The sequence below is a fragment of the Lactuca saligna genome, chromosome 4, assembly GCF_052625555.1.
Source record: "Lactuca saligna cultivar CGN05327 chromosome 4, ASM5262555v1, whole genome shotgun sequence".
NCBI lineage: Eukaryota > Viridiplantae > Streptophyta > Magnoliopsida > Asterales > Asteraceae > Lactuca > Lactuca saligna.
This window is the reverse complement of record NC_136420.1, coordinates 31386644-31400150: the sequence shown is the minus strand read 5'-3', so window position 1 is coordinate 31400150 and position 13507 is coordinate 31386644. Positions and strand designations below refer to the sequence as shown.

General features: G+C 36.3%; 1 pseudogene; it reads right to left on the bottom strand.

The window, feature by feature from the left end:
• Nucleotides 1-1321: 1321 nt before the first annotated feature.
• Nucleotides 1322-4857, bottom strand: LOC145041494 (phytosulfokine receptor 1 pseudogene; annotated as a pseudogene).
• Between the last annotated feature and the right edge of the window lie 8650 nt (nt 4858-13507).

Genomic DNA, 13507 nt, shown 5'->3' with positions numbered 1-13507 from the left:
TTCTCATGTTTCGTGACGAGAGAAGATGCTCTTGTTAACAAACTTAAACTCCCATCTTTGTTGCTGAGATTGTTGGTGTAGATGATTCACACATGATCCATGAAACAAAGAATGAAGGTTTTAAATTTTCATTTCAAAATAGCTATTCAAGCTTTCAATAAACTATCTAACTATGAATAAATATACATTATGATTCAAATTGTTTGCATTAACACTTACTCATTCTAAAATTAGCAAGGATGCCATCATGAGACCTTCTTTAGAACGATGGACAATACATCAAAGATCAATTAAAATCGGCCTATCTGAATAGGCGTTGATAGATTTTCCATAATACAAAAAAATTCATATAAGTAAATAGCAATGGACTTTCGGTAATAACAATGTAGAATCATTTTCTTTTTCTTATTCATGCATTGTACATTGAAAATACATCAATTTATAACACTATTCTTTTACTTTTTTGGTTACTAGCATAATATATTTTGGCCAAGTGTAATACCAATGCACTCACATTCGTTTACCAATAATAGCATTCTTCTTACAATTTTTGATCAATAGAATCATTTGAAAAACTATGAATAAAAGTTCATTGCTATTTATTGCGTTTAACCTTATGAAGAAAAAAAAATTACGATGTGTTTGTTATGGTTGTTAATGTAATCTTTTGGTTTTTCCAGGAAATACCAAAAATACCCTTAACGGGTCGTGCTTAGCACGAGCCTCAAACTTTTCAAGTATATCTCTATCTAATAGTCTTCTATTTCCAATGCAGCGTGTTTTACGATGTGGGATATTAAGTTAAACAAGAAAAATTGATGGTCATCCCAAATCGGTAGGATTACAAAATATTAAAATGAAAGGTTGCCTATAAATTTTTAAGTCCACCATGTTTTTAGTAATTAGGTGTTTTGTTAGGCTTCCTTCTTCTAATTAAGAACCCCCACGAATTGACAATCATGCAACAATTTTGCTATTATAAGTTACTATTAGATCTTGAGGTATTAAGTTTGAACTATAGGAGAACACTTTTTGACGAACTCTGTTTTAAATTCACATGGTCTTACAAGATTTTTGTAATTTTTGACTTAATATATGTTGTATCTTATTGTATCTATTTTTTATAGTGAAATTTTTTAAGATATTTAGAAACTGGGTATTCAATATCGGAACTGGTTCCCACCGGTTCCGGTTCTGAATACTGAAGAACCGGTGTAGGCGGTTCCAGTTTCGATTCCGATTCCAACATTTTAGGAACCTCAGGTTCCAGTTCCAAGGGATTTGGTCGGGTACCTGCTTATATTCATCGCTACTTGCAATGTTTTCCGAAACCCATTTTCCTGCTTATATACATGTACTTATATATACACCAAAATCAACATTACAAAACAAACAAATGTAAAAAATAAACGAACGAACAAACAAACAAAACTAAGTGCCAAGACAACCATGATGAAGCCAAGAAACTAACTCCTGAGTCGAAGGCCTCAACTTGGGATTCTCATTCAAACAAACACAAGCAATCTCAAGAACCCACAACATCCCCTTGGCATTATCTTTATCAAAAACAAACGAATCAAACACTTCATTCTCCCGTTTCTCCCTCTTCATCTGCATCACAAACGAAATCAAATCTCTACTCCCCTTAGGTTTACACATATCCATCGGTCTTTTCCCAGTCAAAAGCTCCAAAAGAACAACCCCAAAACTATAAACATCGCCTTTGTAAGATGCCACCGACGCCTGACCATATTCAGGAGGAATGTACCCCAAAGTCCCAACCAAATCAGTCGTCACATGAGTATCATATGGTAGTATCAGTCTCGCAAGCCCAAAATCAGCTAAATGGGCTTCGAAATTCTCATCTAGAAGTATATTGCTTGATTTGATGTCACGATGAAGGATATGGGGGTCGCATGATTGGTGTAGATACGCGAGTCCTTTAATTGCGCCTTGTGCGATTCGTAACCGGGTGTCCCAGTTTACTTTTGACCGGCCGTCTGGTTTTTCGTGTAGCCAGTAATCGAGACTTCCGTTTTCCATGAATGAGTAGATCAAGAATTTGTCGTTTTTGTGTTGGCAATAGCCTTGAAGGAGGACGAGATTTGGGTGTTGGGCCCGCGAGAGGGTTTCCACTTCCGCTTGGAATTCACGATCGACTTGACCAGTGTCGCCGGAAAGCCGTTTAATGGCGACGTTCCGGCCGTCTGGGAGGGTGGCTTTGAAGACGAGACCGAACCCTCCACATCCGATTATGTTTGCTTGATCGAAACTGTTGGTTGATTTCAAAAGATCGTTGAGGGAAAGATCTTTGTTGTTTTCGTTTGATTTCTGGAAAAGAACGACTAGTCTCGATTCGTGTTCTTCTTTGTTGCTATCGGTTTCGTCTTCCTTTTCTGGATCGACTTCTTGTCTGGTTGTTGCGCGAAGAACGATCAAGAACATGAGTAGAAGAATGAACAATGTTCCGATTCCGATTCCGATTGCCATACCTGCAATCGCGCCTTTGCTTTTCCTGGATTTCCGGTTTTGGGATTGTGGAAAGAGTTCGTTTGAATTCTGGCAATTGTAATCGCATAACTTGTTTCCTTCGAAGCTTGAATTTGTAAACGTTGTGAACTGGCCTCCCTTTGGGATCAACCCAGTTAAATCATTATAAGCGACACTAAATTTGGACAAAAAGGTTAAATTCACCAACGAAGGAGGGATCCATCCTGTCAAATTGTTATACGATAGATCAAGAATTTCAATACTCGTCATCCCTGACAAAGAGCTGGGAATTCCACCGGAGATATTGTTGTGTTTCAGGTCCAAAACAATTAGCCTTTTCAAGTTCCCAAATTCCGGCCAGATTGACCCGATGAGGTGGTTGTTACTGAGATCAAGAAGAGGCGGGAAGCTCATAATCTGATTATACTGCAACGTGACTGCTCTGTTACTGATGTTGGGTCGCCGGAAAAACGGGAAATCCGGTGAACCCTCTTCTAATGAGATTTCCCGGAAACTGAGGCAAGGTAATTGCGTGAGGTTCTTTGGTATCACCCCCGATAACGAGTTGTTGGATAGATCCAAGTAAAAAAGAGACTGGAAATCACCTAAATAAGATGGAATCGAACCTACCAAATTATTCCACGATAAATCTAACAACTGCAATTGTGTTGAATCTTTTAGCCACGTGGGTATGCTGCCGGAAAGTCCACAGTTTGCAATTACGAGAGCTTTGAGTGCTCTGAAACTTAATTTATCATCATCCGCCGGCAACTGTTCACCACGAAAGTTCATGGTTAGAACCAAAACGGTTAAGTTTGGACAGTGTTGAAGGATTTTCAGAGTGGTTGAGAGGTTACTGAAACTGCAATTCGAGAGGGAAAGGTAAGATAGTGATCGGAAATTCTTGAAAGTTTCAGGGATTTCACCATGGAATCTGTTTCTAGCGAGATTTATAGCTTTTAAATTCCGGCAAGATGACAGGTCGTCAGGAATGGAACCGGAAAAGTTGTTGGTGCCAAGATCAAGTGAGGTGAGGTTCGTCATCATGGAACAGTTGAATTCAATCGGACCATCGAAGGAATTGTTTCTTAAATTAAGAAAAGAAATGGCCGGTGAATTTGAGAGTGAAGAAGGTATGCCACCGGAGAAACGATTCGATTGAGCTGAGAAATGAGTCAAGTTTGGAAAATTTTGGAAGAAATCCGGTAGATTCCCGGAAAGCTGGTTTGATGAAACATCCAAACGAGTAACATGGCTAGAGGAATTACCGATTCCGGTGATGGAGGTGAAGGAGTTGTCTTGAAGATCCAATGCCCCCAATCGAGGTAGATGGAATAAGAACTCCGGAATAGCGCCGGAAAGAAGATTGGAAGCGACACATATATGTTCAAGAGATTTACAGTTCCCGAGTTCGGGTGGGATGCTTCCATTTAACGAATTCACAGCTAATTTAAGCACACGAAGTCCAGTGGAATTAACAAATATACCAGCGGGAAGAGAACCATGAAAGCCATTACCAGAGAAGTCTAATTCTTGAAGTGCAGGTAGGTTAATGCTATCAGGGAAAGCTCCATGAAAATCATTACTGCTCAAATCAAGAACTTCCAGATGGGCGAAATGAAAGAGGGAAAGTGGAAGAGGCCCGCTGAGGAAATTACCAGAAAGATTGAGAGTTCTAAGTTGATCTAAATTGGAAATTAGATCAGAAAAAGCACCTGTTAATCTTTTCTTCTGGAGTTCTAATCTAACAATCCTACCAGAATCGGAATCACACTTAATTCCTACCCAATTACAGCAATTGAAGGAGGATGATGATGAATTCGTAGGCCACCATCCATCAATGGCGGATTCCACTCCATTCCTGAAACCCTCTAAAGCTTTTAAATCATTGGAATTGCATGTTAGGTTCTGTGAAATCACAAGAACCCGAGAAACCCCAAGAAGAATCACAAGTACCCATATCTTCCACAAAACAACCATCCCAGTAAACGTAAAATCGGAGCAAAAAAGGTAAACAAGGTTTGAAATTTGGTAAGGCTTCAGGATTCAATTAGAAACCTCATTTGACAGGGGTTCCCTCAGATCAATTGCTTTTTGACTAAAAGCTGAAGCACGTACCAGTCAAGACAGCAAAATCCAAAATGATGAACAGGTTGTCGGAGCAAAAGTGAAGATCATAAAGTTAAGGTTATTGAAGAACACTGAATACGTGTTTGGTCCATAAAAGGAGGTGGGTTTTTCTTTTGCTTGTAGATTTTAGGGTTTTATTGTGATTTTAGAGAGAGAAAGCAGTCAAAGATTTTAGAGAGAGAAAGAGAGGGGGGTGGGAAAAGGATTTAAGAAGCCGTTGGTGGTGGTGGACTGGTGGTGATAGTGAAAACGCAGATAATTAATTTAAAAGGGTGCCATGTAGACCCGGGAGATCCTGTTATTTCTGGAGAAAAAGAAGGTGAAATATTATTATATATATGATTATTATATGGTATAATATTATTTTCTTAATATTTAAATTGTTTATTTTAACTTAATTTTTGTTGACTATTGACGCTATTCCGTTTACTATTGTGATTTCTAAACATAATAATATATTTTAGATTATATCCTGATATAATTCTAGATCTTGTTTGAAAAAATAAACATATTTTAGTAAAAAATCTATCATAAGAAGAGAATATATAGAGTAATATATGTATATATTTATTTCTAAATCAACATTTAAAGCCTAAAATTCTAAATCATCATATAATAATAACTAGGTGTAAAACTCGTGTATTATACGAGTTGATTAAAGAAAATAAAATACTAAAATATAAATAATAAGTATTTTTTTAAATAAAATTTTGAAATTAGAAATGAAAAAACATATTAATTGCAATTTATTATAATATTTACATGTATAAGTATAAGATTATGTGGCTTTTTAATTTTAAAAATTGAAAAAAAAATCCATTAATTGATATGTGGATATTATTTATTTAAAAAATATCACAAAATGACAAGTGTCAAAACTTATTAGCGATCGACATGCGGCAAAAAAAAAAAAAAAAAAAAAAAAAAAACCCTTCACTTATTATAAAGGATTATATACCTATTATCTTCCTATCTATTTTAGATGGTAACAAAACATCATTTAATTTAATTTAAATTTGATTGAAATGTTAAATTTGTATACTTGTCATCATCTTAAATAGGTATGAAGAAAAATAAAAACAAAAATTAGAAGAATATTTAATTTTTCTAATAATTAAATAAAAGTTTTGTTTATCAAATATAAGCATAATTATGGATTACTTCAGATGGATTAGACCATGGTGGTAAAGTTTGCAAGACTGTGGGAGGGCCACAACATGCTTGGAATTAGTAAATGGTAGGCCATTGGAGGCCGAGTGTGATATAAGACTACAGTTAGTCATGTAGCATTCACTTTTAGCATTGGATTTGGTGACGGGATAGCTAGGGCAATTATTGCCAATTGAGGCTTGCATTCGGGAGTCGCATGGGGCGAGTATGTGTGTCTATTTGACTCAGCAACCGAGTGGGAATCCGATGATTCGGATAGTTAGCATGTAAGTTGGGACTAGGGAGGTCTCAACTGCTTTTGGAACTAGCTATCGGGCGTCAAGGCAAGTTGTGGCGGTATTAGTGATTTGGGATTCATGTGTGGAGTCGCTTGTTATTCAGGGAATATGCTAAGTCACTTGCAGCTTGGATTAAATCATCTCAAAGTAATTGATTTGACCATATTACGCAACTCTTGTCTGAATCTAACCGTTTCAGGGATGAGTCTTCTACTCGAATTATTATCTAAGCCTTCTGTCAAGAACAAGTGTTCTGCAGCAGTAAACGGCCAGTGATTTTGTTCCCAAATGGAGGCATCAAGATAATCAAGGGTGGAAGTGTTTTGTTTAGTTTGGAATTCAATGAGGTTTCGACATTGTAGTTATTCAGTATGGGCGGTCTGTCAGGGAGTAAGACCAATTTGAGACTTCAAATTTTAGGTTTCGGGTAAGGTAGGGGTGGTTTTCTGCAAGGAATGAAGGATTCGTTCATCATCGGGTTTGGAGAGTTCTGCTAAGTTTGGGTTGGTATCCTTGGGACGACCGTTGTATGCTCGGGGTTGTGGTTGCGTTCTTCAGGCTGTCTGGCGTTCCTGGGATGGTAAGGAATGATTTCGAGGATAAAAATCTAATTTAAGTATGAGAGAGTTTTAACACCCGGAATGTTGAGAAACAATTGTTGGGAGTAAATCCCTTTTTAAGGATTGGACACGGCGTATTGGAGGAACCAACACAACATGCGTAGGTAAGAAATGTGCGGTTTTCATTAAGGCCAACACGGCTTGTTGCCTCTTGAAACATGGTGTGTTGACAAATGGGATGAAAACCCTAATCTTCTGGGTTTTTTGCTCCCTATTTAAAGGAATAAGGAGGCTATGGTTGTCCTTTATAAATCCCTCAAGCCCTAAAAGAAACCCTAATCACCTTCTTCCATTTTTAGAGTTAGTTTGGTGCTTTTTGGATCTAAGAAGGAAGAAGGAGGAGGAAGGAAGCAAAGATTAAACAAGCAAGTCCCCATTCTCCACTTTAGCACTCTTCTGGACCTTTGTAAGTGTTCACGACTCAATTTTTATCATTCCAAGTTGTTAAAACTTGATTTTTGTTCCTTTAGCTTCTTATTCTTGAATGATGGAATGGTTAGACCTCATAAAGTTGGCAACTTTATGAATCTCCAGATCAAGAGGAGTTAATAGTATTTTCGATCTGGATTATAATCAATTTTGATGTCATGCATAGAGATTAGGTCATGAATCCCCATTTTGACCTAATTCGGGTTCAAGACATGCATTGGACATGTATGTTTATAAAGCACCAACTTTAGGGATGGTTATGGTGTTTGAGTTGCTTCTAGAAAGGATAGACTTTGGACTTGGAGGATTAAGTGCTTATTGGTTAAGCTCTTACATTATTAAGCTTTATGGATTTAGTTTTGAACCTTTTTGGGTAGTCCCAATGGAGAAAGTTAGAAAACTTATCCTTCTGGACCACGTTATGGACTAGATCTGAGCTTTGGAGCTCTTGGAATCGGAGAAAACAACTTAGTGTATTAAGCTCTTGAATCTCAGGCGAACATGACGTGTTGGCAAGGCAAAACGATGTATGTTCGGGATTTTTCCCGACTGATTGGATGTTGGCGGAACACGGCGTGGCCAAGGGGCAACACGGTGTGTTTGGTCAACATGGAGTGTTGAATTTGTCTTTGACCAGAGGATTAATCAGGGTTTACCATGGGATATGTTGGGCCATGTTTGGGCCTTTTGAATTGTAGGATTGGCTCTTAGTCATGGGCCTAACTAGAGAAGGGGTAAAATGGTCTTTTTAACCTAAATAAGGATTGAAGGATATCGATTCGTCTCCAATTCTTAATTGGGTGTTATTTTATATTGATAGTTCGGGGGATTGTCTGACCACCTGTGATGTGATTCAGTAGTGCAAGGTGAGTCTCCTCACTATATTATCAGGTCAAAGGCACCAATATCGGCCTACTGGTTTATGGATTATAGGAAGACCAGTGGTGACCCTTGGCACTTATATGAAAGACCGGTGGCTCCTGGAAAATATGTATGCAAGACAAGAGGTTAGACTCTGGCAGTTAAGTAGATAAGTAGTTGTATATTATATGCTAGTTGTCTTTGTGATGCTTGCATGGAGACTAGGAGGTGGCTCTTGGCACTTGTCTGTAAGACCCAAGGTGTTGGCCCTCAGCTTGGCAGTGAAAGACCATGATACGGCTCGTGGCATAATGGCAAGACTATGGTTGGCACATAGCACCTTCTATTGCATGTTTGATATGTATGACTCGTATGTTATGTATGGTATGTGGTATTCGGGGAACTTACTAGCTTTGTGCTTATAGTTGTTGTTTATGGTTTCAGTACTTCCGGCTCGAAAGGGAAGGGCCCGGCTTGATCGTAGTACATACACCCATATTTTCTGCAACATTGAGATTTTGGGATTGTACTCTGATAACTATTTTTATTATAAAATAGCTTTAAGTGTTTTAGTGAATGATAAATGGGCATTTTGGGTGTTTTAAAATGAAATTTTTATCTTCATATTTTGGGATGTTTCATCTTCCCACCTTTTCAAACCTAAAACCTAAAAATAAAATGGGATCCCACTCCAAAAAAGCGCTGCATAGCAAAATCAGATACCTTTTTCTCAAGAACCCATCGAATGCTTCCAATCATCGCATCCCAGTCGCCGCCGACACTGACTCCTTGTCGCCGCTGCCTGATCGTCGATGTAATTTCCTTCCCAGTCGCACCATTCTTCCCCGGTGCATCTTTCTTCCTCGCATGGGCAGTCGACGTCATCAACGACTCCAGGTAAGTTATTTTTTTCCTATTATTCTCGCTGATTAATAGGCAGTTGAGTATAAAATCCCAACGAATTCTTGTTCTTCTTTTTTCTTGATGAATCCTGTTTTAACCCTGCTGTTTTCGTTTTATTTCTAATTCCTTGTTGATGATTATGTTGTTGAATCCTAAATCGTTGCTAATTTCATTTTTTTCATACATGTTGAATCCTTGTTGCTGCTGTATTTTTTTTGTTTTCCAACTATAATAATGATAATTTCTTGCTGAAAGATCACAAATATATATTGAAATATCATAAATTCATGCTGAAATATCATAAATTCTTGTTGAAATGTCATATATTGTGCTTAAATGTCATTATTATTATTTTTTTTGCTGAAATGTGATAAATTGTTGCTGAAATGTGACATATTATTGCGGATATTCATCAATTTAGGTTCATATTGTGCTGAAATGTTTTAAGAAGAATATTATTAAATTTTCGGTATTGAAAAACTATTTCGGTTTATTAAATCTGTGTATTTTAATTTTTTAATATTTGCAACTGTCCGCAAATGTTAAAAATCGAACATGGTTCTTATTATAGACTACATCTGTTTGGTCCATGTCTTCTGCTGCAGAGGGTTGCAAAAATAGTTTGTGGACTTTCTAAATTTTTGTTTCAAAAAAAACAAAGATCACCTTAATCATTAGCTAATGGACACATTTCAATCAACTCTTAATATTGTTAGATTATAAGCTTCTTTGTTAGTTTTTTAAAGGAGAAAAAACATTTTAATTTTAATAATTCAATATTTTTAAAATTTTTCTTATAAATTCAAAATTTTCAAATGTTTAGAATTTTCACATTAATTTTTTTAAATGAATCCATATAATACATAGGTATTACACCTAATTAAATTTATAAATATCAACCAAACTTTAAATAAAATTCATAGATATAACGCATGATTACAGTCCTTACAAAACATGTGATATTTTACAATTAATACCCACACACTATTAGTTGTATTTTAAAGTTTTGAATTTTAAATGACTAATCTTTATTTACCTTTTATCATTTATGAATAAAGAGCTAAAATGATATTTGGTTGAAAAAAAAAATCATATTTTCTTTTTATGAATTCTTATAATTTACAACTCTCATCTAATTCTAATAAATGAATGTTTTTTTTTATCACATGTCATACTTTCATTTATTTTTGTCTAATATCATTTTGTGGTTGTTTTGAATTAATTTATTTTCCACATATCATTTTATGGGGTTTTTTATTTTAATAAATTCTACATAATACTTTAATGTAATAATTACATTAACTGTAGCAATAAATGAATATCAATTTCATTAATGGATTTACCTTTTTATTTCAAAATTCTTAAATTAAAGCTTATTAGTTTATTTTATTTATTTATTTAAATTTAAAAGATAAAAAATCATTTTTAATAATTCATTATTATTTTTATTTTCTTATAATTCCAAAGTTCTTAAATATTTAGACCTTTATATTTAATTTTTTATAATTAACCCAGGTAATACATGGATCTTATAGCTAGTGTTGAAATATATAGAGATACAAAGTGGAAATATATAGAGATGAAAAGTAGATATTTTTTCTTATCTTCTCTTCTCTTTATATTCTAACAAGTTTGTGTTTATTTTTTTCCTTGTCGTGATTCTTTCTTTCTTTTCTTTTTTTAATTGGGTTTTTCGTGTTATTTCAATCTATTTCATATTTCTTTTACATTACCCTGTATATCAACCATCTAATTTTTATTTTTAGGCTACAAGGTCACAACTCTCACAAATATTGATGATTTTAATGGCCTCAATAGTATAGTCGAGATTAAATCTAGACATATTAAGTTCCACTTTGGTTATAACCCAATATTGGAGAATGAACAATCAAATAAGCTAATGTGAACTTTTAAACATGGGCTTCGGGGAAAAGGGTCCTAATGGGGTTTGAAGACGCATTGTCCCTAATGGGGTTTGAAGAGGCATTATCCCTAACAGGGTCCAAGGGTAGACCCTATGCTGGAGTCAAGGAGGGCTGCTCTTACGATGTGTGGGGCAGGGCCCCGTTTTGAAATAGGATCCGTATAAGACAATGTGTCTGCTCGTTTATTTTCTCACCAGAAAACCAACCTTCATCTATCTTTATAATAGAATTCAATATGTTGGTGTCTTTATCATAGCAAAAATTGAGTTGGTGTAGATCTTATTATTTGTATCTTAGCGTAACTCTACCAACATGTTGTCTTGAAAAAAAAACGTAGCAAAGCAAAGTATTTCTATATTTTGGTCTCGAGTTTTGTCTAAAATTTAGTTTATGTTTTCTTCGATCATCCAAATTATGAATTCGTGTAAGTTGTAACCGTGAGAAATTGGGTCGAATTGTAGAATTCAAAAAGTGTTTCTAACATGATCCACAAAATTTGACAAATCATGTTAATATTTACAACCTATTCATCTAATAACACTTTCTCTGTCTTTTTCCTTCGCAAATACACATCATCTCATTTCTTTGCATTTTAATTTTCTTTTGCTTCGATTGTGACCACACCAAATCACATATTGCAAAGACCAATACAAATTAAGAAAAATTAGTCATTTTTCCTATACACAACAATTTATGCATTAGATGGTTGTACTCTACAAATGTATAAAAAATAAATTGTTATGTATGACTAAAAAGTATTGTGTACAGATCATCACCCATTTCCTAATAACTTTCCAAAAAATAATGAAAATGTAATATCCATCTAAAAAAACATAAATAAATTAAATATTTTTTCAAAACAAAACCTAAGAAGTATCTTATTATAATTAAATATGAAATGAAAACATGAAGTAATTTTCTTAAATATTCATAACGTTAAACCATTTCCAAGCATCATTTAAAACATTAAAGTGAAAGTTTTAATAGTCATAACAGTTTTAGAAAATATTGTCTAGCACGATGCAGTAAAGCCAAATCTATGTGTTCCTGAAAATATTAATAAACAACGGGTAATAATAAAGCTTAGTGAGAATACACATCACTCAATTCAAAGGCTATAGCCCAACAGAACCATGCATATTCTTAGGGAAACCCAAACAAAATCCAAAAGGAAAGATTTACCGAGATAAAGCAACACACCACCTCCATCAATAATAGAAGACGTCCACATCACTGATCGAAACAAGATCCCATACTTGATCGAGACTGCACAGATTCTACCCACACGAAACTAGCACTAGAAGACTTCCCAGGCTATCACAAAGGTTGCCAAACCCGATTCTGATATGGAGGGGTGGGTGACGTATTCCTTGCTCTTAACTATCGATTCTTGAATCCTTCGAGGAATTCCCGTTGAAAGACGAACTCAATGACCAATGGTCGAGGACATCCTAACACCTAAACCAAAGAATCACAAACCACCTGGAGCTGAATATACCTACTTCTGGAGAGGTTCACGGTCAATATCTGCCCAACAAAATCTGAAAACAACAGTCTGAACCGCAACTGACAAACCTACAATGTCTGACACTTAACCCGAGAATTCTATATTTCTCCCCTACTTAGGGTTCTAACTACCACATAATAGTTACAAATCAACTCAAAAATCAAACCGGATCAACCACGTAAGATCATCCCTGCCCAGGGAATGAATAACGTATGTAAAATTATCCTCCCGCTACAGATCAATCGGAACCCAAGAGAAACCTGAGTTTCACCTGAAGGCTTCTGGTCATGTAGAATGGCATATAACGAACCCAATAACCCAAAAATAGCAGAAAGTCATCCCGGGATATAACTTACCAAATCCAACAAAATTCCAACACAATATAATTCCCGATACAACCCCGAAGAATGCAGGGGATAACACACCCTCAAAATATCCAGAGAAATCCTGATATCCTCCTCCCGAGTTACCCTGACCATCCCGAGGGCACTCAGGAACTCCCCTTCGATCCCAGGTGCCATGAACTAATCCCCATTTGCAATCCCAATGACAATTCAGCACCTGGCCTACCCGATAATATGGTACCTAACTTGCCTCGAAAGATACTTATGCCTCATCGATCCACCAGCGCTGAAATATTGCTGCCAACCCCTTCGGCCAACTGAACCCTAGTTGGAGATACAACCTGACCCTGAAGGTCACAAGTCTACTCACTTCTTAGAAATCAAAAACTGGAAGGGCCTTGCCCTAGAAAACGACATTCCAATCCATCAATCAATGATTGTACTTCCAGCTACAAAACTCAAGCTGATCATAATCATTGCTCCCTTCCAGAGTCTCGCGACTCGCATTCCTAGCCTCGAGCCCCCCCCCCCCCCCCCCCCCCCCCCCCCCCCCCGCGGATGCCTCAAACCAAAGTTCACTATATCTGCACCACATAACCCAAAATCCAAGATGCCACTAGGCTCAAAACACATACCAGGTCCATCATCATGCCTAAGCAGCAACAACTAAAAGATTGATAGGAACATAACCATTTTCGCGAACCATGGTATCCAACCTTGCTACCTTCCTTGGCCAACCCTTAGAATCCTCGAGATCTTCCTTGATTCGAGTATGGATACTATTCTTTCAGTAGTACAGGCCCAATTCTACCTTCCACACCTATCCATCCATTCTTCAAGATTCATCTCG